Source organism: Wolffia australiana, chromosome 1, assembly GCF_029677425.1.
Source record: "Wolffia australiana isolate 7733 chromosome 1, ASM2967742v1".
Taxonomy (NCBI): domain Eukaryota; kingdom Viridiplantae; phylum Streptophyta; class Magnoliopsida; order Alismatales; family Araceae; genus Wolffia; species Wolffia australiana.
Window position 1 is genome coordinate 3,284,068 of NC_135835.1, and position 13,945 is coordinate 3,298,012.

A 13,945-nucleotide genomic window follows, 5' to 3' on the forward strand; every position below is an offset into this window, starting at 1 on the left:
AGTGAGTTGAAAGAAAATATTTACAATAATCCAAGATATATTTACAGATCCAACTGTATGGAAGGAAAGAATCAGAAAAAAGGAAGCTCCACTCAACATCAGCCCGAAACTCCTTGTGGATCATCAGATCTTATGATTTGAATTTAGATCATTCTCAATCCTTTGTTGTTCTCTCTCCTCTAATTTGGAAGTGCGGAAAAATTCAAAGAGCCATTAAATAATTCCCAAAAATATATATTAACATATAAAAATCTTAAATACGTATAGTTTTGAATTCATAAAGTGATATCTCTTAAATATAATGTTAAACAATTCAAGAAAAATTATATTCCTACTGAACAAATTATGTTCTTTCAGAATTTGATGTCATAAAAATCATTAAAAATACTTCACAAATTAAAAATTCTGAATATCATTCTAAAAATAGATTTACTAGTTTTAGGTTTGATAACACCCATATGTAGTCATTTTAATGGAAATAAACACATAAATTTGGTCATATTAGCCAAGTAAGATGAGTGGTATCAAATATCAAACAATTTGATTTAGAATCAAGGGCTCTGTCATGAATAGGACTTGATTTGAGTTCTGACATAGATTCATTATATTCTTGTTGGCGACGTAGTTATGTTTTAGACTCTCTTAACATCCATTTGAATAACAATTTATCTATAAACTTTAATCAAATCAAGGATTTCCTGTTACTTTTATGCATTTTTATCATTTGAGCTGCTTTTGTTGCACAAGACTAATTCCCTTTAGTTCATTGTCCAGTTAATTTTATCTGCTTAATAACCTTACCAACCCATTTTGCATTTTCCTGAAAAATATCCATACAAATTTACTTAATTTAGATAAAAGTGCTTGTGTTCTAGTCCATCCATACTTCTGCAAATATTCATCTTGTGAAAAGAAAATTTTTGGATTTAAATCTTATCTATGGTCTGACATTAGGCAAAACAAAGCTAGTTTGGTTTCAAACTATATAAAATAAGTATGTGGGCCAATCCATGATAGGCCCAAAATGTGGCATGTAAGCATACACATTTTAAAGTGATTTTGGGATCATTTCATGTGTATTGTCTTCAATTTTTTATGAATTTTTCATTTCATGCACTAAATAGAGAAAGTGAGAAAAATGCATTTAATGTCATTTTTATACATGTTTAACATACTTAAGAATTTCTTAATAAACCATATTTATGACATTATTAATTCTAATGTCCTATTTAGTTTGTTATCTATGCTATTTTAAGGGATGTATATATATATATATATATATATAAGAGTGGATTTTATTGTCTCAGCTAGAGCTGACCAGGCGTATCAGCGCTGCAAGTGCACAGAATAAAAGAGATGTATGGTGTTTTAACTGAATAAAGAAGACTTGTCAAAATTTATGTAGCGCCACGGTTTTTAGAAATGTTCCACATGGGATTCAGAATCCGGGCCGATGAGCAATATTGTGATCGCGGCCCAACAGGCCGCGATCTAAAGACAATAAGAAGTAAACTGATACTGAGCTTTGAAGCAGCCCGGCCCGAAGCCCGTATCTTTTTGGGCTATTTTTTTAAAAGGATATGATCTCATCTGTCCAATCTTCTTAAAGAAAATCGGATGGTGAGATCTATCCCATTTTATTTAACTTGTTTGATATATATTTCAGGCCTTCCTATTGGCTTTTGAAAGTGAAGAGGATTGCAGGACCCCTCGACAGATGAATCAGAAGAAAGGGAGGCTGACGGAGTGCTGACGAGACACTGGCGGGGGTATTGACGTGGTGAGTGGGGGTACATCATTTTAATCCTTGTCCACTGCTATGATTTAATCACACCCATCAGACCCAGATGAAGGGAACTAATGGCCAGGGGCATTTTTTTCCACCCTCGCCTTGGGATGTTGACGCCGCCGACTGGATGCCATTTTTTTATGACTAGGGAGGGACCGATGGGCGATACAACAGCCCAGGAGGACCCCCAAGGCCATCCCCCACCATCGGACGTCTAGAGAGGTCCCTCCAAAGCTGTTTAAGGGGGCTCAAAGCTCCCCAATTCTGCATATTCTCACCAAATTCTGAATCTTGTTTTTGAAATAAAAATCGCAGGAGGGGAAAATCCTCCTTCCTTTCATTTCTTTCAATTCTCTCGATCGACGGCAGTGACAGTGTTGCAACCTGAAGGGAGAACAAAGCGATAGTGAAAGAAGAAGAGGGAGTTGGAAATATTTACCTGAAGGACGGCGCAGCCATGGCGGGGTTAGCAGCCGTTGGCAACCACGAGCAGCTGCAGAAATCCTGTAAGTCTCCGCCTGCACATTTTTTTATATACATCTCTTGACAAACCCGGATAGATATCAAGTTTTCTTAGAATTCTGCACCGCGGATTCATTTTAGCATTTCATCTAACACCTCATGTGTTTGATTATTATTTTTTGATTTGCCTAAGTTCTATTATCAACCTTATAAAAATTTAAGAAAACACATTCACGCCTATCCTACCTTGACTTCTGTCGGGAATTCTGGCGAACGCCCAATAGGCATTTGACATTAAAAAGGTGCTCGCCTTTTGGACATTTGGCCGAACATCTGTAAGGTGTTCGACTAAATCGACCCCTTAATTCCCTAAAAAGAATAAAATACATTAAAAAGTATAAAATACCTAAAAGTACCTATATTAATCCTATAATAAATATTTCACCTATATAAGTAATACTCTATAAGTATAGGTGATCTCATATTAATATAATTACCTCTTAATTAGTATTATTACACCTTTACTCCTCCTTCATATTTCCATATACTTATCTACACTCTTACTTAGTTTATTATAGTTAGATAATTACTTAACACTCTCTCTTTTTATATCTTATTAGTATATATAAATACTTCTCTAACCCCTTTGTTCTCTCTTAATATATCTATACCCATCTATCTAACTTCTCTTCTTAATTCTGTACTCTTATTCAACTACTTACTCTTATTAAATACTTATCTACCTTTTCTCTAACTATATTTATACCAGCCTTAACTCTAGTCTCTAATATCTTACTTCTTTGTTATTCTTAGTATCTATAAGAAATATGCACATAATATCTGATATTCTCTCTTCTCTATTTCTCTTATTGACCTATTGTTTTCTATCTACTTGTTCATTACTTGCATTTCTTCTTATACTTAATATCTCTATTTTTTTACCATTATAACTTACAACTCCATTATTGAATACATCCCTAAAGGCCTGTGATAAGCCAAAAATAGGGGTAAATTTTTATGCAATTTTTAACCCTTGTTGTTGTCAAGTTTAGCTTATACAATTAAATTTATAAAAAAACTCTACTTAAGATGTGTAGTGATAAGTACGAGTGTCATCCAAGGGAAGCTAGTAAGGAATCCAATCGAAGTTATTCTTGAATAATTTGAACCCTAATTAGAGTTAATTTGATCTTCAATGAAGATAAAGTCAACCTAATTAGATGAGAAATTTAGAAAGAGGGGTAGAAGAGATGGAATGAATAGAAGAAATAGGGAGCTCTAAATTGGCTTCTTTGATCCAAAGAAAAGGGTCCAAGGGGTCAATTAGAGAGGTTGAGAGGAAAATTTTGATTTGATTTGGTTGGGTTTGTAGGTCTTGTAATTCAGAAATGACTACACAATTATATAATAAAAAAAAGGAAATTTAATCTCCTAGAAATTGAATTTTTTATAGTTTTTAATGTGCATTTGGAATAGCTAGGTAAATTTCTCATTCTCTCCTCTCAATCTCAGTAAGGGCTTGTACATTCCGCTCAAGCCTAGCGATTTAGAAGCTCAGACCAAGATCAAGAAGAATGAAGAAGAAATTTCACTAAAACATCATCCAAAATACACTAGAAGTTCAAATACAAACAAGAAAAAGGTACCAGATAGGTTGATCCAAGCTAGAGCTCCTCTATGTCTTGCTGGTGTGATAGAGCACCATCAAGAATGACCCCCTCCTCTCGAAATTCGGCTTTTATACCTAGGTGAAATGGCAAAAATTACCATTTTACCCCTAATTAGTAATTAATTTTTATCTATCAACGTAGGCTTGATCTGAATGCAGATTGAAAGAGGGGATCAATGTGAGCAAATCCATTAAAAAATCATCTCAATCAGACTTCTAGATCAAAAGTTATGAATAAATGAATTTAAACCAATATTAGCCATTGGATTTAAATCCATTTATTTATATATATTTTTTAAACTGCGCGCTGATGTGTCACCCTCCTACTGGCCGACGACTTTTCAACTTCTCCAGGTGGGTTTCTTCGCGTTGCGCCACGTACCCCCCTTGCGAAAATAAAAACAGAAAAAAAACTCAAAAGTCGCATTTTAAATACATTTTGATACGCACGTATGCATGCGGTTAGTCTTCGCCCTGACCGATTGGAGCTCGCCACATCACCGCCCGTGCACGCGCGTTGTACATGCTGTGCGGGTGGTGAACTTACCTCCCGACGCTGGTCTTCATCAACCGCCGTCGGATTCTCATCCGACGGCCACGATGGGGCCACGTCGATCAGTCGAACACTTCGTTGCGCTTTTGTAAAAAAAACCTTCTAAAAAAACTGGAGTTGCAGTCTGACGCCGCCCACAGGTAATTGTGTATATGCCCTTTGCGCACTCTCTCTCCTCCAGTTTCTCCTAAAAACATTAAAACAATTATTAAACGATTTGCAATAAAACCCTATAAGAATTTAAATAACATCTTTACGCCTGCAACCAAGACCGAGAGCTGTTTTTGAGGGCCTTCTTGCAATGAAAATTTACAAAAAGTCCTTCAAAGATCAAAAATAAAGTTAATACTTTTTTTTTCTTATAAATATATCTTTTTTCCTTAGAAAAAATGCATTTCATCTTCAAATAAATCTCATAAAAATTCTAGAAAATTCAAAAAATCCTAGAAAATTCTAGAAAATTCACTGATTCATCCCCATACTGATAAATCTCAAAATTAAATATTAAACTTGCCATTTTCATTCCAAAATAATTATTTCAAGCTCAAATAAATACCTTAAAATTCATAGAATTAACAGAAAATTAGGGAAAAATCAGAAATCACTTGAAAACAGTGTTTTCATGTAAATGGATGATAACAATAAAAAGACAAATTTAAACCTGGTTTCGCCACCATCAAACCACAAACTGTTTTGATGGTGAGAAAGGCATTTAAATGAGATTTAAATTTCAAAAAATAAAAAATAATAGAAAAACATGCTTTAAAAAGTATGCCTAAATTTCATCTAAAAATTACAATCAGTAATAATGAAATAAAAAATGTCAGAAGACTTATGAATAGGAATTTCCTTTAGTCTATAAATCTTGTTATGAGATCAAATTACATATTTTTTAGACAAATACATTTACCATATTATTATCTTTTTTGCTATAACTATCACAGTAATAAACCATGATATCATTGATGCATGGAGCACATGTTATCATCTCTATAATCGTCTCAATGAACTTGTCACTTTGCCGACCTGTAATGTATGTCTTGTCCCCCTTGTTACGATTATTCTTTTCTCTCGTGATTGGTCTCCAGCCAAATACACAGCCAAATTATAGCCTAAATTTTCTTGAAACCATAAATATTCATCAAATATAAAATTTTAAAATAATCTAATATGACACTAGGTGAAGTATTATTGAGATTTGCAATAAATGAAATTCACTTATAGAATTGGGCCACTGCCTATAGAAACCATGAGCGCCACACAATTAGTTGTCATTGTGAAAACTATATTAAGCCATGCCTTGGCTAAATAGTGGGCATAAACTCAAAATTATCATTATCCACCAGAGTCTTGACTACCAGATCAACATACCCCGCAACTAAATCCATGACAATGACTCCCTTATTTAATTGAAATGGTACATATGTATGAATTTGTAAGTGCATCTCTCTTTGTTCTCTTTTTTTTCTTCTTTATTTTTTCTCCTTTCATTCCTTTAAGATCCATAAATTCCTCATTTTCCATCATGTCACTTAGAAGTAACTTTATACAAACGATGATAGCTAATTTACATATATACAAATCGGGCTGCATTCGAGCAAGCTTTAAAATTTTGTGCCAACAATGAAGGCACTCGAATCTGGCAAAAAAATGGGTAATCAACCACTACCTATGGAAAGAGCTCACAATGCAGTAATAAAAAATAACCATAATTGGTTTACATATTTACAAATTATTATTTTTTGAATAGGGAAACATAAATGGCTACCCTAAATGGGCTGCACTCGAGCAAGCTCCGAATTGGGCCAGGAGTGAAGGTTCTTAAATATGGCACACAAATAGGACAGCCATAACTAGGAATGGAAAGAACTCAAAATATAACCTTCTCAAAAAATTGCTCACCCGTAATAGGATACCTATTTTGGCCCACCTTTTAACATCTCAGGGGTAGGGTTTGATCCAAATTTTATCCCATAGCACGCATGATTATTCAATAAGTCTACCTAAATGGGGCCTGGTGCGTTGGTAAAATCATAGAAAACAGATTTGTCCATGAAGTGAAAGCGATTAATTGATTCAGAACCGATCTTTAAAACCAATACATCATATGTACCTTGTAGCGAACTTGTTCCAGCCTTGATTTCCCGAGTCTGAAATTGTTCTATAGCCAATCATGTGCCCGACCTCTAGAAGTATCCATGCGATCACATTGCTCTTGGACCTCCACCTCTTATTCTCCAACTCTTCTTAAAAATCTTGAAGAGCTTCTCTCCACGAAGACCCTCTCCTTGGTTGGGTGGAAAAGTGATGTGAATGGAGAGGGGGGAGGGGAACAGCTCTGGCTGGCTTGAGTGCCTAAAATTAGTGCCCCTTCCCCTATTTATATTTTAGTTAATATTTTTTTCAAAAGTCCCATGAGTATAATATATTCACCAATGCCCTTATGACCTTATGCGTGTGACAATTTAGGCCCATGTATCATTCAAGTTTATAGCTTTAATGGTCCAATAACAATTATTGACCAACCTTATTAATTAACTTTATCAACATATAGATTAATTAACCAAGGATTGATTTAACCCAATCAATAGGTTAAGTTTCCAACCCATGGGGTGAAACTACACCTGCTCTAGAAGATATCAAGTAGTTTTTAAACTCTTTCATAGACAATTACCTTCATCAATTTCTATATATGTATAATCCTTCATCCACCGTGACTCTGGAATGACTTAGGTTATGGTTAATTTTCAAACCTTAATCCATCATTTGTAGGACTAATGATTAACTATGATCATTTGTGAAGGCCTTTTCTAATATCCTCACTACACTAGCTAGGGATTTGCTGTATTGTCTCCCTTGAGTCAATCTCCTCTTATACTGAGGCCAAATGATCATATCTTGACCACTCAATCATCTCCGAGAGCTTCTTACTAAATCTGAGCTATGACTTGTTTGAATCTCGTGGTTAGAGACTCGTCAAACTATAATTGTCCATCCACAAAATGCCCTTGGTGTCCCAAGTTAATGCATCACTTATACAACCGTGAGACAAATCATCTTTGTTGATGTCTAGCTATAATACCATTCAGGATATCTTTGAATTAATTTAGTGAACACTTTCTCCAATGAGCACCCACTATCTGTCCTTGGTGTCGCCACAATAGTAGCCACAAGATTAACTATATTTATCGTATAAGTAGGATCATATAGTGTTATTCTATCCTGATAATGTGATGCACACATTCATTATCCATCTAATAAGAATATTTTGAATACATGCTTAAAGACTAGAAATCAGAGTATTATGATCTCATCATAATCCACCAGGTCTTGCACGTATATATGGATTTCATTAAAAACATCACACTAGAATATCAACTAATATTTTATTTAATGAACTTAGATAAAAACATGGTGGTGTGATTTGGCTTGAGGGCCACATAATATCCATCAATATCCTACTTGGACAAATGTGAATCACCCCAAGTTAACAATCCCAATGTCTCACAATAACACTCAAAAACTTCGTGAGCTAGTGGCTTCTTTAGTCGTTTGCTAAGTTGTTAGTCGATGGAACTATTTCATCACAATGTCTCCTCAAGCAATGATCTCCCTACTCAAGTGAAATCGCCTCAAGGGTTACTTATGCTATTGTACCATTATTGTTTCACACGTTAATGGAATATGTTTTCAGATGAATTTCTTCAACCAAATTGCTTCCTTAGCAGCCTCAGCTGTTGTAATGTATTCAACTTCTCTCATCCAGTCTGTGTTCATGCTATACTTGGAAATATTCCATGGCATCGTGCTTCCATTTAGTGTGAATAGGAATTCATATGTAGATTTACTATCATCCAGGTCTGACTAGAAACTTAAGTCTCCATAACCCTTGAGCTTCAGCAACTATCCCCCATAAATCAGAAATTAATCTTTAGTTATTCTCAAGTATTTTAAGATGCATTTCATTGTTACCTATTGTTCGTTTCTAGGGTGTGCCTGAAATTTGCTCGTAACAATTAGAACAAATGCCACATAAGGCCTAGTAGATAGCATTTCGTACATGGTGAATCAAATAGCCGAAGCATATGGGACTTTAGCATTTCTGACTGAAATCATTCAATCTTCAAGAGTCCTAGATGAGTGCTCCTTAGATACTTGAACTTCATGTCTAATCAGTATGAAACCTCTCTTAGAGTTCTTCATCCCAAACCTTTTGACGATATTTTATATCTATGTAGATTGAGATAATCCTAGCAACCTTCTCGATCTATCTCTATAGATACATATTACTAACACATAGGTTACTTCATCCAAAGCTTTCATGGGGAATTTCTTGGACAACCATGCATTTATTGATGACAATATTCCTAGATCATTCCCAACGAGTAGAATTTCATCCAGAAAAAAATCACCAATGCGATTGCACTCCCACTGGTTTTCTTATATACAAATGGTTCATCTTCATTATAAATGAAGTCATAAGATTTGATATCCTCATTAAATCTAAGATTCCATCTCCTCAAAGCTTGCTTTAATCTATAAATGAATCTTTGCAACTTGCACACCTTATTTGGGAATTCCTTGAATACATAACCCTCAGGTTGTATCAGATACACTTCTTCCTCAAGGTTTTCATAGAGGAAACTAGTCTTCACATCCATTTGCAAGATCGCATAGTCATGATGTTCATTTATGGCAATAATAATTTTGATTGACTTTGTCATAGCAACTAGCGAAAATATTTTTTCATAGTACACTCCTTGCCTTCGATGATAACCTTTTGCAAATAGTCTTGCTTTGTACGAGTCAACTTATCAATCTTCACGAATCTTTTTCTTAAAGATCCACTTACACCCAATAGGTACTATAAATTCAGGAGGGTCAACCAAGTACTGTACTTGGTTTTGGTGCATGGACTGAATTTCAGAATCCATCGCTTCTTGCCATCTTTGAGAGTCAGAATCTTAAACCAGCTGATAGTATGTCAGAGGATCAGATTGTCTTGATTGCCACCTTAAGATGTAGTGTCTTGATTTCACGCGACATAATATATCCAATATAGAAATAATATTGTCTCACTACTCTTCTTGACTTACGTGGCTCTAGAGTATTTTATTGACTTGTTCATGAACATAGTGCTCATCTAATGAGATAGTATCTGTGTTTTAATTTGGAATTTCTTCCGAGACTACTTTAATCTCACTATCTTCTCTTAGAAGATGTTAATCCTCTAGGAAGATGGTCCTTTTTGAAACAAAAATGGTTTGTTCCTCGGGCTGGTAGAAATAATATCCATGTGTTTCTTTTGGATATCCCACAAATCTACATAGCTCAGTTCTAGGTCCCAGCTTTCTTGGGTTGTGCCTCCTCACACGCGCATGACATCCCCACACTCTAGACTGCACAAAATTTGGTCTAGTTCCTATCCATATCTCAAATGGTGTAAAAGTTACTGACTTGCTAGATAACATCTTCAGTATACATGCAGTTTTTTAAAGTGCATATCCCCTAAGGAACATGATAAGCACGAATATGTCATTACATATATGCATCAAAATGTCAAATTTAGGTAGTAATTCATCTTGAAATCATAAAATTATACCAATTCTAAGATGAAAAACTGCATTAATGTGAATTTTTCATCTTGACCGCAAAAATGCATCATATCATGTACTTATCTGCTTATTTTGTCAGACTAACCCCCCTATACCTCTCCAAAGTCAAGTGATTAACTTCTCACTCTTTTCATGAGTATTTGGATGCAAGGGAAAGGAAAATGGCACACGGTACGAATACAACAATACCAAAAACGATCAGAGATGCCATTGACTCCTGCGCATTTACAATTAAGGATTATCCTTTCATATTAGGATGATATATGGATTTAGGGAGTCAACCCGATCCAATTATGTGCATTTTAGGCATTCGAATGGATAATTAAGTCTCCAAAGATATGGTTTGATGAAAAATGAGAAGATCAGTATTTTATTCATGATTTCATACTTTTGGTTGTTTATATATATATGTGATCGAATTCTCGATCCTACGGAAAAAGTTTGAAGTCAAAGGAGTTAAAATGAGAATGTTATGATGATTTTAATGAATGGGAGGTTTTTTGCAATTCTCCATGAAAGGAGGTAAAATATTGAAGTCATGTCAGCATGCTGGTATGCCGTGTGGATTTTCAGGTGGTGAAGATGGTCCGCACTCGTGTGCACCACAGGTGCACACGAGTGAGCAAGGGAGAGAGTGAGCAAGGTAAAATAATGAAGCCAAAAATTTCAAAGTTTTGAATAGTAAAACAGACTCCATATTATAATCATGTCGAGGTTTTAGTTTTTCTCCATATGGGATTAAAATTGACCACACATCGTACATACTTCATTAAATGGTAGTTACCATTCAGGCCTTACAACTATTTTAATTGGATATTTACATCTGCAATGCCCGATTGAGAGCCATTTTGAGGGTAGATTAGTAAGAAACATTTAAGAAAAGTTCCTCCGACTCTTTTAATAGTCGAAACTCCAATTTCTTTAGGATTTTATCATTTTTCTCTCTCTATTCTTGTTTGACACACATCAGAGCCTCATGCCATCCAATCGCGATCGGACGTCCACAGTCATACATGACCCTCCCGCTTAGTTAAACTTAAGAAATTTGAAATCGGACAATCGTGGACCATCCGATCACGATCGGATGGTCCACATTAAAGACGCCATTGACCTTGAAGAACAGGGACACTGTCGTGCCCAATCAGGGCGCGACACCTATCATTATCGGTGGACCTTTGATAAAATGATCAAACATCCGACATTAAATCTAATTAAAATATTAATATCTTTTGATCTACTTATTCGCTTGACATGAAATTTTTATGGGAGTTTCCCTACAACATTATCTTTAATTTGATATGGTTTGATCATGAATTTGACTTCTAAAATCAATTACAAAAAATATAATGACCAAAAGGCCATCTAAACCCTATACAGTCTATTTTCTTTCTCTCTCTTCTATTTTTGTTGTTCTTTTCTCAACATCAGGCTACCAGAAGGAGGAGGAGAGGAGCAAGGCCCATTAACAACAGTCTGATTCATGGGAGTGAATTTGGAAGCAAGATCCAAGCAAGGAATTGATTAAAGCAAGTCTAGCATCACCTGCCCTAGGATTGGCGCGTGACAATGGGATTGATGCGATAATTTGGGTTTTTCTAAGCTTGCGTTTATTTCCATTTCATACTCTAGTTGTTATTTTATTTTTAATTTAGTTTGGTTTTATCATTGCATCACTAGAAGACATAAAAACTATCTCACATTGTGTATCTTCTTAGTTTCTTGTCCCTATCATCAAACTCTGTCGAAATACCTTAAAAACACCTCCTTGTATGCCTAATTATATTTTAAACCAATTTCTACATTCTATGTCATCCTTTCAACTTTCATAATTCTCCATCTCTCACCTAAAATCACATTCTTATATTCATAGATATTTCTCTCTCATCACCATTGAAATTACCTAATCTCACTATCTAGGTTCCCCGAGGTTCAACCCTTACTTAAGCACTATACTAAGTGAGATATAAAATTTATTGCTTGACACTCGGTTCACAAAAACGATAATTAAACACCCCAAAATCGAGTTCATCAAAACAATGGTAATTTTGAGAAGGTCGTCATTGATCTTACCATGTCCAACAAATTTTGATTTCTCCATTCCAACACCCTATTCATTTGTGGTGTGTATGGCTGAGTTAGTTTAGTTCAGGCACCATTATCCTTTACGTATTGAATGAACTTCATACTTAAGTATTCTACTCCTCTATCTGATTAACATGTTTTAATACTCTTTCCATATTATTTCTCTGATTCATCTTAAATTCCTTGAATTTCTCAAGAGCTTCATATTTGTACTTCATGAAGTATACCCGTCTGTATCTAGATAAATTATCAATGAAACTAATGAAGAACAACCACATCTATCTTGGACAGGCATAGGACCAATGGCATTGTTAGACTGAACCAATTTCGTCGACCTTGACAATTGTTGAGACTTTTCAAAGGTTATGTTTACCTGCTCGTAAGCGGGTACTAGTTCCAAAATGCCCTTGGCACACTTCCCATTCCCCGAGAACGGTGATCTTGGTAGTTTTCCCATAATGCAAGAGCCATAGGTTGCGTATGATTCACATCAAGCGAACCCAAGTATGCATACTTATGCAACTTAAGTAATCTTCTATTTCCAACATACCCAAGCTGGCAGTGCCATAAATAGGTTCTGTTTACATATTTTTTACTCTTCTTAAGAGCAACGTCGACTTGGAGATTATAACAGGAAACAATTACCAAGTACAAACCATTGACCAATAGAGCTGACGCAACCAAATAATTCTTAAAATAAATGGAATAACATTTGTTCATTATGATCATGGCGTACTTGAGTCTATACAAGCAAGAAACCAAAATGATGGCCATTCTTCTTCTAAAGACAAGAAATCTCTAGATGGAAGCTTAAGGTACACCATCCCCACGATGATAGGAGCAACTCTTGTGCCATTCCCAACCCCCTCAGTTCCACCTCACTTTTGCTTAACTTTCTTCTACTTGTCAGCACCTTCAAGTCATTGCATATATGATATGCACATCTAATATCGAATACCCAGAATATTGAATATCTACAAGAGAAGTAAGTCTTTGTCACATAGATACTTGAATCATCGCCATGCTTCTTTTGAACTATCTCATTGAGGCACCTTTTGCGGTTCCTCTTGCACTGGGCCTTTGTTTTATAATGGAAGCACATGCCTTTCTCGCCGTTGTCCTTATTTGTTGGTGGTACTTTCAATTGCTTCTGCCCTTTGTCTCACCTTTAAGCAGACATCACCTTTCTCTTGTTTCAATCTTACCAGCAAAGCACTCGGGGGTTGTCCTTATGAAGCTTGCCCTCGGTAGTAGTTAGCATGTTGAGCAACTCCAATAAAGTGATATGTATTTGGTTCATGTTGACGTTAATAATGAATTAGGAGAATGAATCAGGCAAGGATTAGAGAATGAGATATGTGTTCATCTCGATGGGGAGTTCAACTTCCAGTGCTGGCAACCTTTATATCCGCTCAATCATCTTTAGAACATGACTTTGTACCAAAGATGATTTGGCCATGCGATCCCTAAATAAGCTCTTTGATATATCATATCTCTAAGTCCTACTCTGTTCAAAAAATAACTCCATCAAATTAAGTAACATTGGCCGTGGCACATAGAAGCTACCATATAGCATTGGACCATATGGGAATCATCTTTCTACTTTTTATATTCTGATATGTCCCCTTTAGTTGTATTTGATGCAAACTCTCTTAGGTCATCATTCTGAAGAACATAGGCTATGGGCTCATACTTAAGGAGGATCTTTAAGTTTCTGAGCCATCTATAAAGCTTGGTCTAGTAAATCAATTGGCATCCATTATGCCATGTGTTGG